This window comes from Elephantulus edwardii, unplaced genomic scaffold (genome assembly GCF_000299155.1).
Source record: "Elephantulus edwardii isolate Elephantulus edwardi_28Jun2011 unplaced genomic scaffold, EleEdw1.0 scaffold00015, whole genome shotgun sequence".
NCBI classification, from domain to species: domain Eukaryota; kingdom Metazoa; phylum Chordata; class Mammalia; order Macroscelidea; family Macroscelididae; genus Elephantulus; species Elephantulus edwardii.
In genome coordinates this window covers 12,288,137-12,307,383 of record NW_006399765.1, presented here as the reverse complement: position 1 = coordinate 12,307,383, position 19,247 = coordinate 12,288,137, and positions in this window count along the sequence as shown.

Genomic DNA, 19,247 nt, shown 5'->3' with positions numbered 1-19,247 from the left:
TAAATCCATAATAGCCTCTCTGGAAATGGATAAGAGCAAAGTCTGATGATGGCTATCAACACATCTCTACCATGGAACGAACTCCTTGGTCACATCTTCAATGATCCAAGTTCAAACTAGAGAAGGAAAGAAAGACTCAGGCCTTAGCCCAAGGACGTTTGATGTGTCTGTGGGCTAACAGTAGATTCTAAGTAAGGAGCTTTGAAAGGACAAGATTGGAGGAGGCCATACAAAATAAATGACAAAGACTATAGACATTTCTGAAAGAAAGTCAAGAAAGATGCATAAATCTTTGATCATATAGATATAGAACACGACTACTGTAAAAAATGCATGCACTAAGAGTTGTCATTCATGCATAGCAAGCTTGGAAACAGACTTGGTATTCTCAGGCTGGAGCTGATTTCAAGCCATCACATCACAGATTCATCACATCCTTCCTCCACACTGTTAACATTTCTTGAACACGGGGCAGTGGCACGCACCACACTAAGACTCCACTCGCATTATCTCCTTTAATTCAGATTTACCACAACCCGAGGAATTATTGATTTTATCGATTTTTATTCATAGATGACAAATAAAAGCATCAAGACTCAGAGATAATAATCACACTGTACTCATAGAGTTATTAAATGGCAAAATCGGGATTTGAACACTAGAAAGTTTGATCGCCCAAAATGGAACACTTAACCACTTGTCTGTCAGTTTTACAACTGTAGTGGCTTAGATACTCCTGCAATGTTGAAAGCTATGCCACCAGTATTTCAAATAATAGCAGATCATCTATGGTGAACAGATTTGGGCAGATCTACCAGACTAAGGAGGAGAAGTTGGTGGTTTACTTCTTTAAGAAAAATAATTCATAAAAAAATCTTACAAACATCAGTGGAATATTTATGATATAGAACCAGAAGGTGAGTCCAAATTTAGAAGACACTCCAAATAGATGGAGGCCAAGGGGTCTCCTTAGAGTTGACCTTAGTGATGTGGGTGGGTTAGAGCTTTTAGCACCTTCATTTACTGCTGAAACATGACTTCAAATGAGAACAAACAGCTATAAATATCCATCAATACTAAGAAACAGAATCTAGAAAGTATGAATCTAGGGACATGAGAAGTTGTCAGAAATGAGATGGAATGCATAAAGATCGATATCCTAGGCATTAGTGGGCTGAAATGGACTGGCACTGGCCGTTTTGAAGAAGGCAAGCATATGGCCTGCGATGCTGGTGAATGACAACTTGAAGAAAAATGGTATCACATTTATTATCAAAAAGAATATGTCCAGACCTAATACTACAGTAGACCACCATTAGGAACAGGAGAATACCCATACACCGATAAAGAATGTTAGTTAATCGGTCTATTATTCAAATTTATGTACCAACTATGAATGCAAATCATTAATAAATTGATGAAATTACCAATGTCTGAGATTGATTAAACATGTCATTATCATGCATTGATAATCGTGTGGACCTGTAAAGTGAAAATTAGAAACAAAAAAGGATGAACAGTTTAGAAGGTGAAGGAAACGAGATCACGTGGTAGAGTTTCAGAACAGTTCGTTGTGCTCCAGCAGAAAGTAAATATAAACCAAGACGTAGCTGTTCTAGCAGAAGTAGGGGCTATTTCATTGTCTAAAATTGGGAAAGGTGTGTATCAGGATTGTATTATTTCACTATATTTCTTCAATCTGTATGTTGAGCAAATCTTCTTAGAAGTTACACTATATCAAGAACAACGTGGGAGGAAGAGAGAAGAAGAACGTGGAGGCTTACAGGGAGAATTAACAATCTGTGATAAACAGATAACAAAATTATGCTTGCTGAAAGTGAAGACTTGAACACTTAATATTGAAGATCAATGATTAAAGCCTTTGTAATGGATTATACCTCAGCATAAAATAAAAACTCTCCCAACTCAACCAATAGGCAGTATCATGATAAACTGAGAAAACCCACTGTAAAAAAAACACCCCAAAAAAACCCCACAGAGATTGAGAAAAATAGGATAAATACTGTATACTGCATTGAAACAGATGAGGAAGAAAACTGTTTAAAAGGGATATGTGATTAGGTATTATTGTCATGACAGGAGTCCAGACGAAAGCTGCATAGTGGAGTGGACCTGGGGGGAGGGATTGTAAAACAATGAAAGAATTTTTCTTATACTTTTCAAAGAGAAGAGTGTACATGGGGGAGGGGTGGGCAGGGAGAAAAGTGCAGCAATGAATGAATGGAAATCCAAAGTATCTAAAAATTTTCATTAAAATTAATAATAATACAATTTTTTTAAAAATACCTCTTTAAAGCATTTGAAAGTAAAGATGTCACCTTGAGGTTTAAGGAATGCTTGGTCCAAGTAATGATGTGTTCATTCATCTCATAAATATGAGAAAGTTGGGTAATGAATAAGGAAGACCAAAGACGAAGCAATGCCTTGATATAAGGTATTGACAAAGAATATTGTGAAGCTGAACACTGTGACACTGATGTGTCAGATTTGATAATGGTTACCCATGGTGGACAGCGTTTGGTGGAGCTTCCCAATTAAAACAAGCTTGGAAGTAGGAGTGGCATCCACTTCCGAAATGGTTTGCCTCCAGAAACTCTCTGAACTTGGAGAAACAATGAAAGTTATAAAAGTGTTCAGGTCTTTCGTTTATTGGGTCACTATGAGTCGTCTATGACTTGACAACACTTAACAACAACAACAACATAAAAAGGAACAGACCTGGTCTGGAATAAATATAGCCAGAAGGTTCCTTGGCAGCAAAAATGGCAAGACTTAATTGCATATAATTTGGACATGATATCAAGAGGGACTAGGCTCTCAAGAAGGACATAAGTCTTAGGTAAGTAGAGGGTGAGTGGAAAAAGAGGAAGATACTCAAAGAAATGAATTGACACAGAGATTGTAATAATGGACTCGATACAGCAACTGTTATAAGGATGGTGTAGGACAGGGCAGTGTTTCTTTCTGTTGTTTGTAAGGTCAGCAGGAGTCACAAGTGACTCAAGAGTACTTACAGCAACTGCACTAAGAACTCTCAACACCAACACTGGCCGCTGGTTACCAAACATCACTATGTAAAGTCTCGGGACCAACATCACTATGTAAAAATCTCAGGACCAACACTGGTCACTGGTTACCAAACATCACTATGTAAAAATCTCAGGACCAACACTGGTCACTGGTTACCAAACATCACTATGTAAAGTCTCGGGACCAACACTGGTCACTGGTTACCAAACATCTCTATGTAAAGTCTCGGGACCAACATCACTATGTAAAATCTCAGGACCAATACTGGTCACTGGTTACCAAGCATCACTATGTAAAATCTCAGGACCAACACTGGCTGCTGGTTACCCAAACACCACTATTTCTCATGCCCAGTTCTAAATACTTTAATCTTGTTCCATTTTCTCAAGCTTATGAGTTTGAAAGGCAGCTCTGCTGGCTTAGTGGTAAGGCGTTTCCCTACCATCCAAAAGGCATATGGTTCAAATCCACCAGCTGCTCTACAGGAGAAACATGGGAAATCTCATCTCGCAAGATTGACTGCCTTTGAAAACAGGCTGGAGGCTGAGCTATGAGTCCGTTCTGACTCAATGGGCCACAGCAACGTGGGTTTGGTGGGGAGCTCTGGTGACACAGTCTGTAAGGAGCTGTGCTGCTGCCCCAAAGACGGTGCATCTCTAGCAGTTCAAAACCCTTACTGGTTCGAATTCACCATTGGCTCCTCCAGAGAAAGATGGACACTCTCCTCCCATTAGAATGTATAGTCTTGGCAGCTCAACGGAGGGTGGCCATGAGTAGCAACCAGTTTAACAGCAATGAGCTGAAGTTTTGATGAGATTGATGCTATTATTCCTATTTTATAGACAAAGAAACCAGACCTTCCAAAGAGTAGATAACTACCCCATGGTTCCAAGGCTGGAAAGTGGCAATGCTAGAGTTCAAACCCAGGACTACCTCATTCAGATCTCACGTTCTTAATAATGGCCCAGAGCCTAATGGCTTCCAAACATGAATAGTCAATTAGGAGACGCGGGTTGTCTGGGACTGCCCACTGTCCTCATAGGGACATTTTGGTCCAGAGTTTTGTGGCTTCTGACCAGAGAAGCTTGAGGTCTGTGATGTCTGCACTGTCTGTCTAGAAGACCAGACCCTGGAGATTTAGTGAGCAGAGTTCTGGTTGGGGATGACCTTCCACATATGTCAATTGACTTTAGCACCATGTAAATGATGGGTTGTAAATCAGGCAGCAGACAGTCCCATCATGAATCATCCTATTCCCTCCAAGCTCATCAAGACAGACTCACATAAATTCTCTCGTGTAGGCTGTGGCAGGAGCTGTCCTTTAGAATTCCAATTAAATGATCCCTAACTTTGCTCACTTCTTGGGGGAAGGTTGTACATTACCGAGGCAGGGAGCATTCCAATAAGGTCGTCACAAGAACCTCCTTGTGACACATGATTTCTACTCTTCTTTCCATTGATTATGGAGCAGCCTGGGCAAGAAACTCAGCCTGACACTAAGTTTGTGAGGAAATGAGGAAGGTTCAGTGAAGAGAGTCACTGATGATGACGGATGGTGCTGGCATTCCCATGTGCAAAGATGAGGATGTAGACATCCCGGGAGCATTTGTCACCATGCTACATAGCCCCGTGTGACGTGAGCATCCCCGGACACTATTGTACCACCAAGGCACAAGTCTGCCACACTCTGAAAAACATTCCTAGATTGTGTTTTCCAAATAGCCCTAGTTGTCAGGTAGGGCACAGGCCTGTTGACAAAGACAGATTTCTTTGGACTGAGCCTGGGCTTTGGGATCAGAGAGTTAGATAGAAGTTCTTCCTCTAGGCCATTTTTGTTAGACAACTTTGGGCATTTTGGCCCACATGTCTGAACTTCAGAACTTTCCAGACAGAAGCAGTAAGTGTTTTTGCTTTGCTATAGTTTCTGTGGTTGCTTTCTTTCTTCTTAGCAGAGCAGAAAAAACTATCCTCATTCTTTCATTCCCTTTCTATCTATGGAACTTACTAATCCTCTTGAGGTCTCTGACCCTTATTAAGACACAAAACATCTCTGATAAGGAGAAGGAGAAAGTATCAGAGAATCTAACAAACAGAATCATATGAGCAAGAAAGAAGTTTTTATGACTTGTTGATGTCTGACTCTAAGGTTGAAACTGATTGGGCAGTGGGTTTTTTTTTGTATTAGCAGAACTCAACTATCCACCAAGGACAATGTGAGTGTAACTTAGTATGTAGAGATGACTGAAAGTGAGGAATAAGATAAAGGAGGAAAATAAAAGGGAAGAAAGTGAGAGAGAAGGAACTCTGTTGGTGCTCACCCAAGGAGGATTTGCTTTAAATTCATCCTAGATTCAACTGAAAAAGCAAAAGGCTGCACCGTTTTCTGGCCTCCATGTAACCGTCCATGGTTTAACATTAATAATTTCTTTCTCCAGTCTAAGTTATCAAAAGGCTACTTTTGATAACTGCCAATTTAATCACAGAATCTAAAAAATCCCTACACACACTTTAATTATCTTCATTGTTTAAAGTTCTACTCTAATTTGATTGTTGCATACAAAGGCCAAGCAGTTCTCTCTGGTACCGTATTTACCCTTACTGAGCACAAGGATCTCTGAGAGTAGAATGACGTCTGCATCAAATCCTAAAGGACTCATTTTGTTGAAAAAGCAAAAATGAGAGGATAGCATGTGCAAAGGTCCGGGGGCAAGAGTCTTCTAGAAGGTTCAAGAACGCTAATAATTCTGTTTGGAAGAAAAGTGAATGAAGGAACATGCCAAAGCCACATTGTAAACGTTTTCCTAAGGCTCCTTATTTAAGGAGTAGGTGCATTAACCACAAAGCAGTGATTAGATAAAAGACATACTTTATAAAGACCACTGTCTGCTCTATGAAACTAGAAAAAAAAGTTGTGTTTTTTTTTAAAAAAAAAAAAAGGAATGCGCAGCAAAAGGTTAAAAAACTAATATGCAAGTAGGCCATTGACATCATCCAGACAGATGAAGACAGCAGCTCCATTCCAGGTGATCACAGGTGCAGCAGAGCAAAGACAAGTGTTTACAAAGAGAAACTGCAGGTCTGACCAGTGAATGGCCTATGTCCAGATAAGACCTGGACACTGCAAAGTGGGGTCATTCTATAAGTAAGGGAACATGGAAGAAGAACGAATCTAGAGAGGAAGGATTATGTGTCCATATTAGGCTATGTCATGGCTCGAGAGCATACACGTCTAGGTTTTCTCTAGCAAACATTGAGTATAGACTATTTAGACAACAAACATATGTAAGTTGAAGACACCAAGGTTAAACTAAAGTTTAGAAAGAATGTAGGTAGAGTGAGTGCTAGGATATCTAGAGCTGGGCTCCAAAAGGCTTTGACATTTTCTCTCCAAATATCCTTGCCAAGAAAACTTGATTGGAACAATGGCTAAGCAAGTATCACACATCAGTGTCCAGCATATGAGTGCTAATGCTGCTTGATGTTATCTGTAGTAGTCTGCATTATGCAGAGGATGCAACCTTGCCTGCTGAAAGTGAGGAGAACTTGAAGCACTTGGTGCAGAAGATCAAAAAATACAGTATGAGTTGCACATCAACATCAAGAAAACAAAAATTCTTACCACTGGACCTCTATGCAACATCTCCATAGGTGGAGAAAAGATTGAAACGATCAACAGCTTCATCTTACTTGGATCCACAATCAATGTACTTGGTCCTGACTTGCAGTCAGGAGATCAGAAGATGTATTGCACTGGGAGTTTGCAGTCAGGGACTTCTCCAAATTATTGAGGAACAATGATGTCAGTATAAGGACTAAGATGCGCCTGATCATAGTCTTTTCCAATTACATGCTGCTCATCTGAGAACAGGACAATGACTAAGGATGACAGAAGAATTGATGACATTGATCTTTGGTGCTGGAGAAGAATACTGAATGTCCCATGGATCACCAAAGGACAAAGAAATGTGTCTTGGAGCAAGGGCAGCCAGAGTGCTCCTTAAAGGTCAAGGTGATCAAGTTGAGTCTCACACGCTTTGGTCATGTTGCTAGGAGAGGCTATTCCTTGGAGAGGGACATCACGGAAAGGTAAAAGGTAAAGGTAAAAGGTCAACCACATGGAATGGACACAGTAATTACTGCAATGGGCTCTAGTGTGTAAGATATGGTGAGGACGCCACAGATAGGACAGGACTCAGAACTCTAGTTCATAGAGTTACTAGCTCTTGTACTTGACTTGATGACACCTAACAAAAACAACAACAATGCCTACTCATGAATCACGGTCTCTGAGGTTGACTTTATTGTATCTTCTGTGTTTTGTTTTGGAGTTTTTTGTGGGTTTTTTTGGTGACTGATACAATAACTGGGGTAAAGAGGGAAGATGTGTCAGAGGCAGGTGGGATCAGCTCAGAATAGAGCAGGGTTCAGAGCTATTGCATATAGAGTCACTAGCAGTAGACTCAATGGCACATAACAAAGTATGTTGATATTATTAAAATTATTTTGTCACCTTCCAATCTCCTCCACCAATGTTTTCCAACAATCATAGAAACACAAGAAGCACCCTCACCATACAGCCCAGAACAGATAGGGAAGGGAAAGGGACAGCATTTAAAGCAAATAAGTCTTAGAGAGCTCTGGTGGCCTAGTGGCAAAAAGCTGCACTGCAATCCCAGAAATACGCAGTTCAAATCCACCAGATGCTCTGCTACATAAGGAGGGACAGTCTCCTCCTGTACCGATCAGATTTGATGGTACACACACACACACACACACACAAAAATAATAAAATATAAAACATTTTAAAAAGCAAATAAGCCATAGACTATAAATGAAATTAGCTTCCTGAGATGCAGATATCCGAACAACCTGGTGGTCTTCTCAAGCAAGCCTGCAGTTGAGTTGACCAAGCTGACATATTAGCTGTGAAAAGTGAAAGGGACAGTCAACTTCCAGCTCCTCACTGCCTTTCTGAGAAGGGGTTCATCAACACTTTCCAGAAAGTTCCTCTGGGCAGCTGCAGGAGGTGGGTAAGTGGTCCGCTCAGACCCCAGGCTCAATGCCGGGAGCTCCTCCTCCAGGGTTCTCACATCTTTCAGCTCTGCCTCAGGTCCAAAGCTGAACCCGACCAGGCTGCCGCTCTCTGAGTTCCTCCTGCATTTGCACACCCCGGAGTTATTTTTATAACTCATTTCCTCACATTATGGCAATTTACATACTTCAGCAGAGCACATTTGTGTCCAAAACACAAACCAGGAACAATAACACATCACCGGGAGCTTCACAGAAACCCCAACCCAGAGGAGGCTTCGGAAATCAGTTGCTAAAACAAGTGGTTCCCTCATCCCGAGTGAGAGACTTCTCAGCGCCACTTGACAATAAGTGGACGTGATGAGGACCACACAGCGCCGTAATTCCTGCTGGATTGCACATTGAACGCTGCATTCAGCGCGCAGAGCCCATCAGCACAGGCATTGTTGCGATGAATACCGAAGGGATTGCTGAGTGAATGCTGCTTCATTGCCAAGTGCTTCCGATCCCCGCTCCTGCCATCTGTGTCCTCCTCCGGAAGATGCACTGAAGCAAAGGTCCGAGCAGGAGGACTGGCTCCTGGCTCATGGGGGGGGGGGGGGGGGGGTGAAGCGGCTCCCCAGGCTGGGTAACCCCAGCGGGGACCATGGGGACAGGGGCAGGGACACAGCTTCTCCACGGGGACCCCCTCTGTCCCTCCTGGGGAGGCTTTCTGACACAAAATGAAGGAAGTTACAAAATTAGTGGGGGGAGGGTTTATAAAACCCAAACACACAGAGAGCTAGGATCCTGTCACTCACCTGAACATCTCCTATTCACACTGTCAAGGAGACCATGCAGTTACTCTCATCACTGGCAGGGACGGGGACACACACACACACAAGTTTTCATATATTCAATATACAATTGGTGCTTATCTGCTGTGTACCAGTCACTGCACCTGCTAGGTACACAGCCCCTGCCTTCTTCCACGTTGTCTTCTACACATACACACACCCCTATACACTGAGACACACTCACAGACTCACAACCTCCTGATACACACACAGACACAGAAATACATCCTCATACATATTCACTATTCATTCAACAAAGAGTGTCTACTGTGTATCAGTGACTATACCAAATACACAGTCCCTGGTTTCCTTGAGCTTTCCTTACACACACACACACACACACACACACACACACACACGAATTCATATATTCAATATACAATCAGTGCTTATCTGCTGTGTACCAGTCACTGCACCTGCTAGGTACACAGCCCCTGCCTTCTTCCAAACTATCTTCTACACACACACACACACCCCATACACAGAGAAATACTAACACACTCACACACTCCCTGATACACACAGACATAGATAGATAGATAGATGATAGATAGATAGATAGATAGATAGATAGACAGATAGATAAATAGATAGATAGATAGATATAGAAATATAGAGATAGATTAGATATAGAAGAGAGAGAGAGAGAAAGATGATATAGATAGATAGATCTCACTATTAATTCAACAAAGAGTATCTACTGTGTATCACTGACTATGCCACTATACCACTGACTATAAAATCCCTGGTTTCTTTGCACTTTTCTTACACACACACATTCAAAGACACACAGATCACAAATGATATACACATGCACTTATGGACACACAGAGACATACATACACCCATGTGCACACAGACAAATCACACACATAAACTTGACTGACAACTGTAGGCATCCAAGAATTCACTATTGCTACTCTCACTCACATGTAATTTACATGTAAGTTGAATTTACATAACTGAAATCTAACCCAAGAAGATGATGAATCAATTTGCTCTCTACTTGTGCTTTAATTCCCAAAATATAACTTTAATTCCCTCCCTCACTTAAAGGTCTATTTATTTTGGAGGTTCCAGTAAATTTTCAACCAATCTCCTGAGGGCCCAGCTATTGTATGCCCAAAGACCCCTTGGTGGCAAAATAGTAGACACTCTCCTGCCTACCAAAAGGTTGGTGGTTTGAATCCATGGAGAGGCTTCATGGGAGACAGACTTGGCAATTTGGTCCCATAAAGTCTACAGTCTAGAGAAGAGCCTTTAGAGGTGGTTCTGCTTTGCCCTGAGACTGCTGGGAGTCAAAAGTCAACTCAACAGCATGTAAGAGCAGCATTATACTTGAGCTAACATGGATTTAAAGAAATCAACAGTGACAGTGGAAGGGAAGTTCTTCCCACCTTGAGAAGCCACAAGAAAATGGCTTTGAATTTGAACAAGTCCTTCAGCCACTTCCAGTGAAGCAATCAACAAAAACTTTCTTTTTCTTTTTAGCACTCCACTTTTCCATCTGCAAAATGGAAATTTTACTGCTTATTTTATTCTTTGTGTTATATAAAAGTGAGATGAAGCTAGAGGAAAGAGAGTAGAGAACAGGCGCTCAACAATTGTTGGGGGTTTCCCGCCCTTCATCACCTTGATCTCATTTCCCTCTACCCTTGCCATATACAAAGGAACCCTAATAGTGTAGCCAAGGTCAAGCTGTTACCCAGAGTTTGACAGTTGGAATCTACCAGCTGCCACAAGGGGGAAACCTGAGGCAATCTCTATAGATTTACAGCCTTGAAAACCCACCAGAAGGTCCCCAGGAGTCAGAATCAACTCAGCAGTTGTGAGTTGGGTTCGGTGTTCCCATATCCAAAGTAGGGGTGCCTGGAAGAACAGCCTTAATAGTGGTAGCGACAATATCATTTGAGAGGTAGAAATGCCACTGTTGTGTGGATGGTATGCATATCAGCACAATCCAAGCAGGGAAATGAGCCGTTTAAGTACTTATAAGACTGCCTCCTCTCTGGTGGCCTAGTAGTAGAAGCTGTGCTGCAATCCCAAAGGCATGTGGTTTAGATCCATCAGCTGCTCAACGGGAGAAAGACGGGCAGTTTTCTCCTGCTATTAACTGCCTCTGAAAACCTGCCAGTACTTACAGGCACTTAAAGATATCAACGGCACGGAGAGAGCTCTGTGGGCCTAGTGGACAGAAAGTGATGCTACCAAGTCAAAGGTGGGTGACTTTAATCTGCAGCCCTCAGGCCTGTTTTTAATTGTTTTTGATCAAACATTCTTCTAGGTCTTATAGTGCTGGTCTGTCCATTTGCTGCACAGAGGTAACGTGTGGTTGCTGTGATGCTGAACACTGTGATACTGTTGTGCCAAATGTGATAATGGCTACCCATGGTGGACAGTGTTTGGTGGAGCTCCCTGGTTAAAATAAGCTTGGAAGCAGGAGTGGCATCCACTTCTGAAATAGCTTGCCTCCAGAAACCCTATGAACCTGGAGAAAGGATGAAAGTTATACAGATGTTCAGGTCTTTCGTTCATAGGGTCGCTATGAGTCGCCTATGACTGGACGGTACTTAACAACAACAACTTATAGGAGAAGGAATTTGTTCCAGAAAATTGGCTTAGAAACTTAACAGGGTGTAGTGGGGAAACTCAAGAGATTGGCAACAAGAGGAAGTTGCTACCCTCCTTGGTCAGGAGACAGAGAGGTCAAGGTCATCTGGTAGAAACATGAGAACAGGAGCCACACAGGTAATGCAGGTGCTACCACTCAAGGCAGTGTTGTTGTTGCTGCTGCTGCTGCTGTTGTTTACCATCAAGATAGAACCAGCCCCTAGGTGACCCTCTAGTAGGTTTTCAGAAGCAGTAAATTGCACAGGAGGAGACTGCCCATACTTCTCCTATGGAGTAGCTAGTAGATTCGAACAGCATACCTTTGGGATTATGGTGCAGTTCCTTACCACCAAGCCACCAGAGTTCCCTGGTACTATAAGGCAGAGAGGAGGCGAAAAAATACTCTCACCTTGTACTTGCTCCAACTTCCAGTTTCTCACCATCCTTCCTGTAGGCTGAACGCAGCTAGAAGCAGTTTTATTTGCACCCACTGCCCTTGAGTCAAATCCAACTCATAGCCACATGGCCACCTGGTTTCTGGAGCTGTAAATCTTTATGAGATGAGAATTTTTACCTCCAGCCTTGGGGAAGGAAGCCTGCGAGGGTGAGTCCCCTTATGATACAGAACAGAGCAGGTAAGGACGGGGAATGAATCTGAGAGCAACGCTTCCCCACAACCCTTCCCCAGGTCTGCTACTGTTACAAGTTTGCAAAGCCCCGGAGGTGGGTGATGAAGATATTTACACTAATTTTAACTGAAATCAATATCTAATAAACCAAATGTCAGACATTATGTTAACTATTCCATATACATTATCATTTAACCTTCCCAATTGCCTCTGGGACAGGACAATCATTATCCCGAGAGCAGATGACAAAACCGAGGCTCTGAGAAATGATGAAGTTCCTTGTTCACGTGCACAGAACCAGGAGGGACGGAGCCAAGACCGGCAGCCGGGAAATCCTCCGGCTCTTGTGCTCAGAACCATGTGCTCAGAAGTCACACAAATGACCTTGAACTCCAGACCTGTCTTTCCCTAACCTGCTTCTTACATTCTCTGAGCCTCCCTTTTTCTCCTCTGCAAGATAGGGTTGATAATCCCTTCGCTCACAGGACTACAGTAAAGAACACATGAGATAAATTCCCTTTAGTGCTTCCTCAGAAAGGAGCTGAATTTGTCAGGATTTTCATTACTGCTCCCTGGTTTGCTGTTGTTGGAAGCTACCATCCGGCCAACCCCTGAACTATGGCGGCCCCACACACAACAAAATGAAACACTGCTCAACTCTAAGTCAGACAGAGGTCCATTGTGATATGTAAGGCTTTTACTGGTTGCTTTTTTGGGAATATAATACCAGACATTTGTTTTTAAACATAAAATGTTCACTGAAACATGTTAAGCATTATGTTGTTGTTGTTGTTTTTGTTGTGTGCCATTGAGTCAGAACCAATCCATAGCTGACCCATCAACAGGTTTTCAGAGGTTGCACGGGAGGAGAGTGCCCATCTTTCTTCCACGGATCCACTGGTGGATTTGAACTGCGTGCCTTTAGAATTGCAGCATAGCTTCTAACCACTAGGCCATCAGCGCTCCCTAGCAACATGAAAATCTCCCAAAGACAGATGAGTGATGGGTGCAATTGAGGTGCATCAGCTGGGACTCAAACCCAGGTCTCCCACATGAGAAGCAAGAATTCTACCTTGAGTCTATGAGTCGCCAATGCCTCATAACCTTCAATTGTTGGCGGTGAGTGCTGTTGGCTTTGTTCCACCGTATAGCAAACCTTGGTACCACAGAAGGAGATGTGGCCTGATAGTGTGCCATCCTCACGCATGGATGCTGTATTTGAGCCCACTGTTGCAATTGCTAAGTCAATCCAGCTTGTTGAGGGTCTTCCTTGTTTTCTCCAAACCTCACCTTCCCCTGCATGACGCACGACTCCAGGTATCAGCCCCTCATGACGCATGCTCAGCGGGCGTTAAGACAAATCTCTGCATCCTCACTTTCAAGGAGCGTTCTGACTGCGCTTTATCCAAGATCGTTTGCTCTTTTGTCATTTCACAGCATATGAAATATTCTTCATCAGCACCATGATTCAAATTGTTCCAATTTCCTTCTTCATTGTTCTTCTCATTCTAATTTCATGGGTACATAACATGGTTGAGAACGTTATGACTTGGGACAAGTGACATCCTTGTCCTGCAGCCTCTCTCCTTCATTCCTATCAAGTTCAAGTTGGAATCGATTCATATCTAACCTTGCTGGGGATTTTAAAGGCTGTAAATCACAGGATTGACAGGAGGAGCCGCTGGTGGATTTGAACCATCAGAGAGGTACCACCTTTGGATTAGCTGTGTAACTCCCTACAGACTAGGCCACCAGAGCTCCCTATTATAGAATGGTTTTCCTGCTCTAGGTTAGTCCGTAAAATCTCCAGATCCTGTGATCCTGTCTGTCGTACAGAGGTGACTTAGTGCTGGAGAGGTTCTGTTAGGCAGGAGTGCAAAATCAAAGACGGATGCAGAGAGAGCCTGGCCTGATATTGATCCTCTCTGTGAATGTAGCAGAAGTCCCGGTGGCACAGAGCTTAAGTGCTCTGCTCGGCTGCTAACCAGAAGATGGGTAGCTTGAGCCCGCCTGATTTCATAGGAGAAAGGTGCGATGGTCTGCTTCCGTCAGGAGTTTCACCATTGCAAACTTGTTAGAGCGATTTTACCCTGTCATACAGGATCCTTGTGAGTCAGGATTTACTTTGGCCTTGGTTTACGTCTCAGCAGATGCCTCTGGGGCGTCTCCACCTCCCTGAGGCTCCCCAGAGACCAGCTGCACTGGAGAACATCCACATACAGGGAGGGTCCCCCCACAAACACCTGTGTTCTTCTGCCCAAGACCACATCCAACCAGCCTGGGGACCAGTCAAGAAATGTCCAAGAATTAACACACCGAGGACCCACCCTCAACCAAAGAGGGATGGAAGTTTTGAGGAGCGTTCCAGGTTCCTGCTCCTCGGTAAGGAGTTAGGGAGTTTATTGCACACAGATCTCCGATGGTCTCCGGCATAACTGAGCCCCAGAATCCCTTATCATTCTTCCATCAATCACACCCTCAGTTGACCATCCTCTCATCCCTGTGTCCCTTCCCTCTTTCCTTACTCATCATGCATCCAGAGATTATCTCCCAAACAAAATACCTATACTCAACCCTTTCTCTCCCCATCTGCTTCTGATGGAATCTAAACCAAGATATTACTTCTCAACGGTTAAATGAAAAGGTTGGAGGTTGGCATCCACACAGACACACCTCAGAAGACAATCTGTTGATATGCTTCCAAAGGTCACAATCTTAAGGACCCTAACTCTTTGCACGCAGTGTAATCATTAACTGGCATCAACTCTGTGGCTACTGAAAGCACAACATCCTTTCTGCTTATGCGGTACAATCACAGGAGTAGTCAGTGCCCAGAGACTAGTTGGAAAGTTGACAGTTCAGATTGACCCAATGGTCCCTCGTAAGAAAGGCCTGGCTATCTGCTCCCAGAAAGATTGTTGCTCGTTGTCATCAAGTCCCTTCTGGCCTGCAGTGAGTCCAGGTGTGAGGTACAGAACTGCTGCAGAGGGTTTTCAAGGCTGTAGGCACTGAGAAGCAGATTACCAGACCTGGCTTCTGAGGCACCTCGGAGTGAACTTGGGCCGCCAACATTACAACTAGTAACTGAGCATTTGAATGCTATGAAGCAGCTTCACACTGTAACACACGGAGCTGCTATGAACTGAACTAGACTTGACAGCAACAGATTTATTTGGTTTTGATGTTTTCCCTCCGCTCCATCCACTCACTCACCAGTTCTGTGACAGTCAGAAGTGAGAAGTCACACTAGCTAGTCAGTGTCTCATGTAATCTTTAGCAGAGAAGCATGGTGGGCTAGCCTAGCTCCTCATTGACAGATTTCAGACATGTACAAGCCCAAGAGGGGTCTGTTCTGCTCACTCCAGCTCCCCGTATCCTCCTGGGCGCCCTTGAGGATTCTGCCCCTTGGGGCTGGTTCTGTCTCAGGTCAGACACTCATTCTGCCTTTTGCACAGGAAAGAGGGGCTGGGAGAGGAACGTACATGCACACAGAGCTCAGTGGGATCCCCTGCAGAGCCAGGCTTCCATCCCTGCAAATTATTTTTCACTAATCAATATGTTTAATAAATAATATTCCAGTTGATTTCATTACTGGCAATACACAAATCAATAGAAGGTTATTGCATGACAACTTCCCATTGATATTGTAATCCTCGTGATTTAATAAATGTTGCTTTTCTGAGGATTGTTGTTTGCATTAGGAATTGAAGGAAGGAGGACCAAACAAACAAACAAACAAGCAAACAAAAATCATAATTCCATTGTAAAACTAAGGTTTCAGCTTAATAACAAAGTGCAACGCGAGGCAGCCAGAGTACCTTCAGCTTCTGTCTCCAGCCCCCAGCACAATGGGCCAGCACAACCAGGGTCTACGTCTATCTATTTTGCTGGCCTCCAGAGCAGAAAGAAGGAAAAGCCTTGGCTGGAGGGATTTCTAAACACCTCCCAGCAAGGATTTGGTGTTTCCTTTGCACATCCTGGAGCTCCTTCATAAACGAAAACTCCAAACAGAAGGAATGACGTCAAGTGAGAACCTGGGACTTTAACTATCTTCTTAAACCCTGGATGGTCAAAATCACCAGGAGTTGTCTACTACAAAGAACCCCAACTCCCAAGTCATGGGAACTAGAATTAGAATGCCCTGGAAAACTTGTTAAAACATGCATTCTTGGAGCCTCTGTCCCAGAGGTCAAGAATAAGCAGGGCTGACGTGGGACCTGGGAAATGCTTTTTTCCAGGGTTTTTGATGAAGTTATATACATCCAGAGAAACACCATTTCGGCCACTTCTGCATTTACAAATCAGAGACATTTATCACATCTTTCACCTCTTGCTACAATGGTCACTGTCCTTTTCCAAATTTTTCTCCCACCATAATCTTAACGTCGCTGCCTTCTGCTTTTCATCGAACCTTTTGAGCTATCTGCACTGCAAGTTCTCACATCGATGCATATTCAGTTTTTTTAAAAAACTGAAGCATACACACTGTTAAGTTGGAAAAGCGACTACATTCACGGCTCTCCTACAATTATAAAGTGAAAGCCAATTGAAAATTTTACTCAACTCATTAATTAAGGAGAGAGTAAGATGTTGCAGCCTGTTAGAAGGAAAATTCCAAGTGCCACACTCTTCCAGCTGACCTGTGGGTGCTGGCAGGCACATACAAACACAGGTATACTTAACCTTCAGGTGAGGTCTGACCACACATATGTCCATGGCTCTCGTAAAGGTTTTGTTTTGTTTTTAAGGGAAATTGACTCTCATTTTGTTTATTGCTTCCCCTGTAATGTTTTTAAAGACTCCAATCTCAGAGTGAATGAGCGGTGGATCTCTGTCTGCACAATACTCTTCCTCCACCTGCCCCATCACCGCCTCTCAGTTTCATTTATCCCGCACCCATGCAGCCTTTCCCTTCTGGCTCCAGGCAGAAGCCTGCCTTGGCTCCGTTCTTACCCCAGGCACTGACCATTGGGATATGCCTATGTCAGAGTGCATGATTATCAACAAGCGGCCACACCAACCAGACTGCAGCAGTCAGGGCATCATCGTTCATTTATTCCCAGCACCTACAACCAGCTCCCCAGCTAATCCCCAGAACCACCTCTCTGTGTCGCCCTGTCCCCATGTACCTCCCACCCTGTGACCAGACATCAGCAAACTCCCAGTCTGGGAGCCGGCTCAGGCCCTGCCTAGCCCAGTCACACCCCTCAGGAAGGCTTGACTCCTGTAAGCAGCTCTCTGGGTGGTCCAGCAAACTCCCAGAAAATTTGAATATAATAGACTTTGAACCCAACTCATTACCACCTAGTTGTAATCCACTCACAGAGGACCCCCAGCAAATTTTCACAAGGAAGCAGATTGCCTGTCTTTCTGGTGGAGTCAAACCACAGCCATGCAAACCTTTATGCAATGGTATGGAAACTGCCTGCGTATGATATGGTATCTGCACAACATCCAGATTATATAATGTCCTATTTTACAGGCCATGCTGTGTACATTCAGCTAGACACACCTGTGATGTAAAACTGTCTTAGTTAGGCAAGGGTCTAGGGATCAGTCATTCTTCCACCCTCAGACAAAATGTGCATATCCACAGATAAGCATTATCACATTGTTATCAGTTAACTACAATTTACCCAAAAGTAAAATAGTTCAAACACAATAAAAGGTGCTGATTCTAATAGTATCAGAGAGCCCAGAAAGGAGGATCAGCTCCTCTTGATTTTCACTCTAGACATCCACTGATGACTCAGTGCTGATGATCTGTTCTTATACCTGCAAAACCCCAATATCAATGCCAACAAGTCCATTTCAACTCACAGCAACACTACAGGGCAGAGTGGAATGGTCCATGGGGTGGGTGCCCAAGGCTGTTAAGTCTTTACTGACACACTTTGCCTCGTCTTCCTCACTCAGAGTAATGGGTGGGTTCAAACCTCAATCTTTTGGTCAGCAGTTCAGTGCTTCTGACCATGATGCCACCAGGGCTTCTCTGTGCACGTTGTTGATTCTCCAGTTTTCTCTGTAATCATTATCCTTAAGTAGTGGGTGCTGTTTGGTGTACCATCCTCCAGCTGCTGTGCATAAGGCCAGACTCTCGACTCACAATCAAGGGTACAGTGTGATTGACGCCTCAGAACTCCCTGTGGGATCAGATGAAGTTGATTTCTTCCTTGTTCCAGCTCCGTCCCCCAACCTCTGCTGCTCGGCCCAGCCCCTTCTCCTAAAATCACTCCTCATCGTGTCATTTTTCTCCAAGAATCCTTGCCTCAGAGTCTTCTAGGGAACCCGAATTATGACACTTTATTACTTCTCACTTCAGCTAGTCTGAAAAGATTTCTACAGCCTGTAACTCAGAACTCGGGAACACTTCTGTAACTAGTTAACAATATATAAGTTTTCTTTCTAAATTGCTCGCGTTGATGTCTCCTAAATCATGTTAATTTAAAAAGCAAGCCAAACCCAGTGTCATCAAGTGTTTTTCAGCTCATAGTGGCCCCATGTGTTAGTGACTTGAATTGTTCCATAGGATTTCCTTTCCTTTTCTACCCTTTTCTTTCTTTTCAGAAGCCAGATTAATATTTAATAAGAATATTTCTAGATAACGTTAATTGCACTTTGAGCACACATTTACAGAGCAACTGTTTTTCCTTCCAACCATTATATAGATGTGTATGGCATTAATGACTGTCCACACACAGCAGCAGCACTCTTCCCACTTCATGCCTGTGACTCTCATTTCTACTCAGTCTTTTAACCTTCTAGCCTTCTTGCCTTCTGAGCTTTCTCTCTGGGCATGTAGACTGCTTTTATGTGAGTGATTAGTCAAATTCACCAACTGCTTAATGGGATAAAGATAACATAATCTCACATTAAGATTTACAACCTCAGAAACACAATAGAATGTTGCCATATTTCAGCATTAACTCAAGAGTAGGGAGGCATATGCTATATCTTTCTCCTTGGCAGCAGTGGGTCGATTTGAACAACTGACCTGTTTGGTTAGTTGTTGCCCACTTTAACCTCCATGCTATTAAGGATTCTTATGGTTGGTTGGTTGGTTGGTTTTTCCTAAGACTCCTTTCGGAAT